At 39.2% G+C, this 7,500-nt stretch overlaps 1 protein-coding gene across 1 annotated transcript in view; it reads left to right on the top strand.

The window, feature by feature from the left end:
- Positions 1-5,957: 5,957 nt before the first annotated feature.
- LOC137967369 (uncharacterized) overlaps positions 5,958-7,500 on the top strand; it is a 45,487-nt gene continuing 43,944 nt past the window's right edge. Inside the window, exon 1 of the mRNA XM_068813905.1 lies at positions 5,958-6,017. The gene's annotated coding sequence lies outside the window, so the exon portion shown is untranslated. The remainder of the gene's footprint in view (positions 6,018-7,500) is intronic.

Genomic DNA, 7,500 nt, shown 5'->3' with positions numbered 1-7,500 from the left:
TGTGGAAAAGGAGAACAGTTGTTGAGTGAAGAGTGAATCTAGATCTCTGGACGTATAACTGAACTGCAGTTAAGGATCTTTTATAATAAGAATGGATCTGCTTCGGACGAATGAATAGTTCAGAAATATTTGGAGGAGCGCATTGATTAGTAAATTAACGTCATGCATTAAAATAGCGGAGGACTAAAAGCACAGAAAGTTCAGCGGCAAAACTTTTCTTAATAGCATCATTCCAGTGGCTACTGCCGCTTAATTTGCCACGATAGCAACACAACATCGTATTCGAAGAGCCCACCAAAATCGAATTTACGGACGCGAAACCTCATAAGACGGAAAGATCTTAAGAGTTTTCAAGTTCGAAAGGTCTGCTAGGCAGTTAACGAAAGAAATAACTGTTTGAAGAGCAAGGGGCAAGCACGAAAGTATGGCTAGTTATCACTGAAAAAATGGCAAAAAAATCCTTAATCGAAAACAGAAATAAAAGAGTAACGAAATTAACGAAACATCAGGACTTTTAACCGTGCAAGCCTGACTCGCACACCATTACGTGTTCGCATTTAGTTAACGGTCACATGTCCTCACCCAATGCGAGCCATTTATTTCCTCCTTTATTTTCATTTCGGTATCTTTCGACCATCCGCTGTTAACATTATTACCTGTACTGACGCCACCACTTTTGCTTCAACAAAATGAAATTCTCATTCACCGTTGATTTAATAAGCCGGAATGGCTTACGTTTCAAAGGGACTTTCTAAGGTTTGTTAACTAAGGACAGATCAGATTTTAATGAAGGAAACCCTGCACTGATTTTTGGCTGGATGCATTTGCCCCTTTGGTAAGACACCTTCATGTCGGAGTATATGAGGCCTACGTTGTTTAATCAGACAATGGTTGTCAAGCAAAAAGATCGCAATTTTAAGGAAATGGGTCCCTCGTCAAATGGTAGGAATCCTCCGATGTATTCTCCATTAACATTAAAGTAGCAGCAATGACGAAACCACCAACCGGGTTTCTCAAATACCTCGCAGTTGAGCACAGAACGGTAATATCCGTTGTTTCTGTCTTTTGTGGAAAACTGCCAAGTGTCAGTAAATTAAAATCCGGGTCCCGCGTTCCCTGAATATGAAGAAGGATCGTTGCCGATGGAAAGTTTCCGTATTTCACATATTTTCGGACGCCCTTCACTATCGTCATATCCACTCGCAGAGAGTTGGGCCTGACGGCCGTCAACCTGCGGATCCTGCCGCTTCCTAACCAAAACTCTCCCGTCAGGTCACCAAAGCCTGATATGTACTCGTCCCATCCCCGATAGAAATCTTCCATCCTGCAACACCGGTGATCATATCCCGAATAGACATCGAAGGATCCTTTACCGTAGGGGGTCAATAGAGTATACTCCGCTAGTCCTTCGACCAGTGTGAATGTTATGTCTCCTGTTCAGCAAAGCTCCATGATTGCTGGCCTGAGGCAGAGGAAATAATGCAGTGAGAGACACCAGTCAACAAGCGAAGCTGAGAAACAACAGGGCCCAGTTGTTCAAAAGCTAATTAACGCTAACCCCAGATTAAAAATTAACCAAGGAGTTTATTTCACTACTCCCAAATGCTGTACAACGCTGATATTCGGCAAACTTTTCATTAGAATATGTCAACCTTGAAAAACAAAAATAAGCAAAAGAAATATGATATATGGAACAAAATTAAGTTAATCGGCTTTCGAACAACAGGGCCCAGGCTGCTAGCGCGGGAACCGAGAGACAACAGGTTGCCAGTGCTTTTCAAACCTATAAAGGGTTCAGGTGCCCCGCCAGTCTACGAACTTGCCTTTCGAGAATTGGACTCCACAGTCATCAATGAACTCGTGAACACTACCAAGTAGACATCTCATTCGATACAGAAGGATTTGCAAGCGACAACGTTTTCATGAAATATCACTCCCTTCTTGATAAATACCATATCGTGGAAACCAGTGGTGGGGACATTTCACGCTTTGTTTCCAGTCTCCATTGTCCTGCTTGAATGAACTCTGTTTATGGGTACAGACAGTTCTTTTATGAGCTTACCAAACAACAAAAAGTCGAATTCACGTGATTCGTGCTTCGGAAACAATGTACAAAACAAATCTTTCTTCTTCAACGACATTATTCAATGGGCCATTTACCTTTGACCTCTTTTTCAACCCGAGGTCTGCTCCATTCGTATGAAAATGAGTTTAATTTGCAGATGAATGAAAACTCATTTTCATAAGAAAAAAATGAGTACCAGGACTTGCTTTGAAAAAGAGGCCAAAGGTAATTCAGAAAAGGCCTATTGAATAAAGTCCCCTTTCATACGACTTTAAAACCCAATTTTTGTTTTGAATTGGAGGAGCTAATCAACTTCTATTGTGACGTCGCTTCGCGTTCTGGACTGGGTACAAATTATGCGACTTTCACACCGATTGGTTGATTTTGGCCACGTGGGCAATCTCCGGCTTTCTGTTTGTTAGAGCCTAAGCGGCTGCCTTACACAATGCAACTGTGTTTTAGCGCGCCAAAAGTGTTGGATGTTGTTGGCTAACAATATTGGCCACTGGCTTTCAAGGGGTTTTGTCACAATATATAATTTTTATGTTTTGGAGGTCAAATTAAAACTGAGCACCCTCAACTACCATTGCTCAGAACTAAAATGCCCCTAGAACACCAAAACAAAGATATCAGGATATGTAACTAACTATTTTTTACGCAGCACAACAGGAGAACTTGAAAAAGTTGGCCCAAATTTTTCAACAGACTTAACTGATTAGAGTGTAATGTGAAGTGCTAGTTTTGTACCCATATGAACCATGTGAGTGTTAGCCCTACAAATGGAAATGGGCTGGCCCACACAAGGACAAAGAAAAACTGTGACCAGCGTGGAATTGAATCCACGACCTTCGGGTTAGATTACCGCTGCTCTACAGACTGAGCTACAAAGTCAAACGGGAGCAGCCCGTGGGAACTGAAGATGTTAAAGTCACGGCAATGAACATGTGCAGGTACAAGGAAGGGTTACGTTTTTACAAACGTTGGCCGTGTAGCACTTCGCATTACACTCTAATCAGTTAAGTCTGTTGAAATATAAGTGCTACACGGCCAACGTTTGTAAAACATATTAACCCTTCCATGTACTTGTACATGTTCATTGCCGTGACTTTAATATCTTCAGTTCCCACGGCCTCAGCTCCCGTCTGACCTTGTAGCTCAATCTGTAGAGCATTAAGCTTTAATCTAACCCGAAGGTCGTGGATTCAATTCCACCGGGCCCTGGTCAGAGTTTTTCTCTGTCTTTGTGTGGGCCCATTTCCATTAGTAGGGCTAATACTCACATGGTTCATATGGGCACAAAACTAGCACTTCACATTACACTCTAATCAGTGGCACCCAACGTCAATTTTTGGAAAAAAAGTGTTCGGAAGACGATATGAGATCTAGAATTTTCGGAACATTTGTTGTAAAATTTCTTGCTTGCCTGCCTGTCCTAGGATTTTCGAACATCTAAAAGATGGTATAATTGCCCATTTTTAACGGATTTTTACCCTAAAAAGCTCACCTAGAATTTTCGGAAGTCTTTTTTTTGGCTGAAATTTTCGAAAAAGTAAGTTTTGATCCCTATAATTTTCGGATCACTAGACTTTCAGCTAGGAAATCCGAACAGATGAAAGATTTTTAGGGGATAAAAATATGCCTATATCTACCGTTTAAATACTAAAATACGTTTAACAATGCTATGTCTAAGTGGTTTTAAACTATATTCTCGTTGGGTGCCCCTGTCTAATCAGTTAAGTCCGTTGAAAAAAAAGTGCCACACGGCCAACGTTTGTAAAAACGAAACCCTTTCTTCAAATTTTTCAAGTTGCGGTGCATTCAATCCTTGCCACCCTAATAGCTAAGCCAAAGAGGCTTATTTACAGTTTTGCTAAATTGTTAAAATAATAGTTTAACCACAACTGAACCATAATTTCTGGTTTTACTTTGCTTCCAATCATCTTTTTTCAGCTTTTCTTAGTTCTTATTAACCGAGCGGGAGGTCTGTATGGGAGAATCTGGACCGAGGTCGCCAGTACAGACCGAACGCCGTGAGGTCTGTACCAGCGACCGAGGTCAAGATTCTCCCATACAGACTGACCTAGCTCGGTTGATAAGATGTTTATTATATGGCCAAACAAGAACAATTTAATTCGTTTAATGTAACTAGTTTGTACTAACTGACATTTTGCTTGCGAACGGCGATGAGTGGCGATGAGCTGAACTTAATTCTGTCAAAGTTTGCTCGTCATCCTCTCTCAGTTTTGTCATCATGCTGTTTGGCACTTCCATAAATAAATATTGGTAGAAGAAAATACTCAATATTTCACCTCAAAACATTACCGGTCTAGATACCGGTCTAGATGGGAAAATCTAGACCGCGGTCAATATCGATTTTAGCCAATCAAATTCGTGAAATTTGTAGTTCCCAGTCCTCGTCAGACGGAGCCATATAATAAAAAGTAATATTAAAAACTCGTTACATGCTGCTTTAAAATCGCCAGAAACAAGTTCATTAAAATTTACATAATTTTAATTTATTTACATCGTTAAAACTTCCGTGTAGCTCGCGCCTGAGGGCCAATAAAGGATAAACTCAGCCTTCGCTTCCTTTGTGAACTGCATCCAGGCTTACTTCTGCGTTCTTTTGATATCTGTTAAACACAACCCTAACATCCGGCGAGGATACAGCGCGTGTTGGCAATGTACAGGAAAATTAATGTAGTGTTGATTCATTTCAAGGCGCTTTTGATGCTTACAACAATTTTCATGAGCTAAAATATCCTTCATATTTAAGGAAATTCTAGTTATAAGTAGCACTATTTTTCTGCCACTTTCAAAAGTAGGATAAAATACTTTGGAGATGGGAAACAGCAAACATGACTTTTCTTCAACTTTTCTTTCTTCTTTACAAAAAGTAATTAGCAAAGATGTTATTCTGTTATAGATGCGATGAAAAAGTAAGCCACCGTGATATTTTCAAATCTAGCTCTGCCATGTTGGAATACTGCAGAGCATTTCGGAAGTAAAGCTGCAAAACGTCCAGGGAAATAGAAATCGTCCGCAGTTGATTATTTAAGAATTGAGACTAAATTGAACTGAGAAAAGCGACCTCCAGAGAGGTGATGATGAGACGTTTCTACCTACTAAGATAATGGTAACCACGATATGAGTTGGCCGAATTGATCGAAATGGACAGGTATTCAGTTAGAAATGTTTACACAGCATCGTCCACAATTCTTGCAAGATAACATACAAGTGACTTGTGCATACATAATCTATAAGCCCGCAGATGTCACGAGAAATCCCATAGTTTTCTTTAGTCTTCAGTGTTGAACTTCCTTAGATTCACTCATTTTTTGTCCTTAAACTGGTCCTATTTATCCTATCTTATAGTTATAAGTGCGAAGGTCAGTCTTTTGTCAAAGTGAACCGAATAAAAGAATTTTTAAAAAGGAAATGATCATGAATCCGAGTAATAAGTTCTTTGAAAATAAGTTCTTTTTGTGCGTACACCGAAAACCCTTGAAGAACGAAGACAAATATACTTCATCCTTCACGTAACGTCAATCAAAAGAAAGATATTTTCATCTCGGTGTAATGAAAGAATTTTTAAAAAGGAAATGATCTCGGTGTAATAAAAGAATTTTTAAAAAGGAAATGATCATGAATCCGAGTAATAAGTTCTTTGAAAATAAGTTCTTTTTGTGCGTACACCGAAAACCCTTGAAGAACGAAGACAAATATACTTCATCCTTCATGTAACGTCAATCAAAAGAAAGATATTTTCATCTCGGTTTAATGAAGGAAACCTGCTATGGCGGGTACGTGATATATAATGTCAAGGTTGCCAAAGGTATTTAATATTCAGTTCCGGTAGGTACCTTATTATAAGCTACCTTGTTATATCGAATCGAAGACTTAGTGGGCACAAAGTCGGGTGAAGGTGAATGCTGCGCTGGCAAAATTGACGGTAAGTGCATACACTAGCCAAAACACAGTGACTGTCCAGATAAAGTAAAAATTTAGGAAGCTTGGCTTTAGATCCGGCGTTCCCGGGTTCAAGACCCGTTTAGATCACTCGTTGAATTTGTTGCTGGTAGTCCCTGGTCCAATTTCACGGCCACACCTGTGAATACCCGAATGGTTTGACTCCAGCTAGTTGGGATTCTAAACAGTTGTTGTTGTTGTGTTCTGTCGTTTCGTTGATTGTGTTTCATTGGCCCTGAAAAGTCCCCACTGAGAGTGGTCAATCTGCAAAAGTTTGCTTGCGTGCTTGTTCTGTGTTTTTTATTCATGAAAAATATAAATTTTCACCAGAACATTTATGATGAGGATTTCTTCAATTTTAGTTCGGTAAAGAGTGCTTAAATTTCAGTGTCAAGTAATCATAACCAAGTCACTTTATGTGGCTCACTCCTCTATGTAAGTAACCCAAGTAGAAAGGGTCGTCCTTTTCGTTTGGTCATTACCCACGCAAGCGAAATGCGCCCCAAACAGTTTAAGGTCTGGGTTAGGAGCTTTCAAATCCAATAATATACCTCTTTTTCCCCTCAAAATTTGCATAGGAATTGTTTTCGATTTTCATGTGGTGAACCGAATGTTCTTCATCTTCATCTAGTGAACCGAATGTTAGGTAAATTTTAGTGTCATCTGCATAAATCCCAGGGCCGTAGCCAGTATGAGGCAATCCGAGGCAGTTGCCTCAGTCATTTTTTTCGTGACTTTTTTTAATAATGCCGGACTCCAGTGCTGTATTTAAATGTAGCCACCAAAAAAACACCCTAAATACCTACAAAGATAATTTAACCATGGCATTGCCTGAGTGAAAATTTTTTTGTGGCTACGGCCATGAATCCTGACAGTAGATGTCAAATTTGTCGAGATGTCATTTATGTAAATAATAAATGAAATATCTGCAAGAAAGGGGGAATTCTTTTTTTGTCATATCTGGTTAAAAAAAAAAAAAAACGGAAATCGTCCGGTTGTACGTTGTATTGCCAGGAAATAATTAGTGGCTTTTGTTATAATTTCAACTTCCCGTCTAATAACCCGCCCATCAGCTAGCCATTACCTTGATAAAGGCTAAAGGTTGATGCATATGCAAACTGACCAAAAGTATGCTAAAAGCTTTTTGTTTTACACTTTGTAAATGTGAATATGAAAGAGTTTCTTCGGCATGCCATGGCAAAATGACCTTTACTGTCAGCTCAAATATAAATGAAATAGTACTGAAGTTTAAAACCATTGGCCAATTAATGCCATTATTACCCTTAGACAATAATTAATAAACACCTGCAGATTATAAAATGGAACATTTTACACTTGCTCCTGAATCCATGGAAATGATAAAATCAAATTTCAGCCGCTGTTGTTAGCCATTTCGGGTTTTCTTTGTGTCACTTCTAACAAAGAAGTATTATTTTATCACGATAAAGAAATGATATGAATATTAA

Source organism: Montipora foliosa, chromosome 8 (genome assembly GCF_036669935.1).
Source record: "Montipora foliosa isolate CH-2021 chromosome 8, ASM3666993v2, whole genome shotgun sequence".
Lineage (NCBI taxonomy): Eukaryota > Metazoa > Cnidaria > Anthozoa > Scleractinia > Acroporidae > Montipora > Montipora foliosa.
Note: the sequence above shows the minus strand (reverse complement) of the source record. Positions and strands in the feature narration are given on the sequence as shown.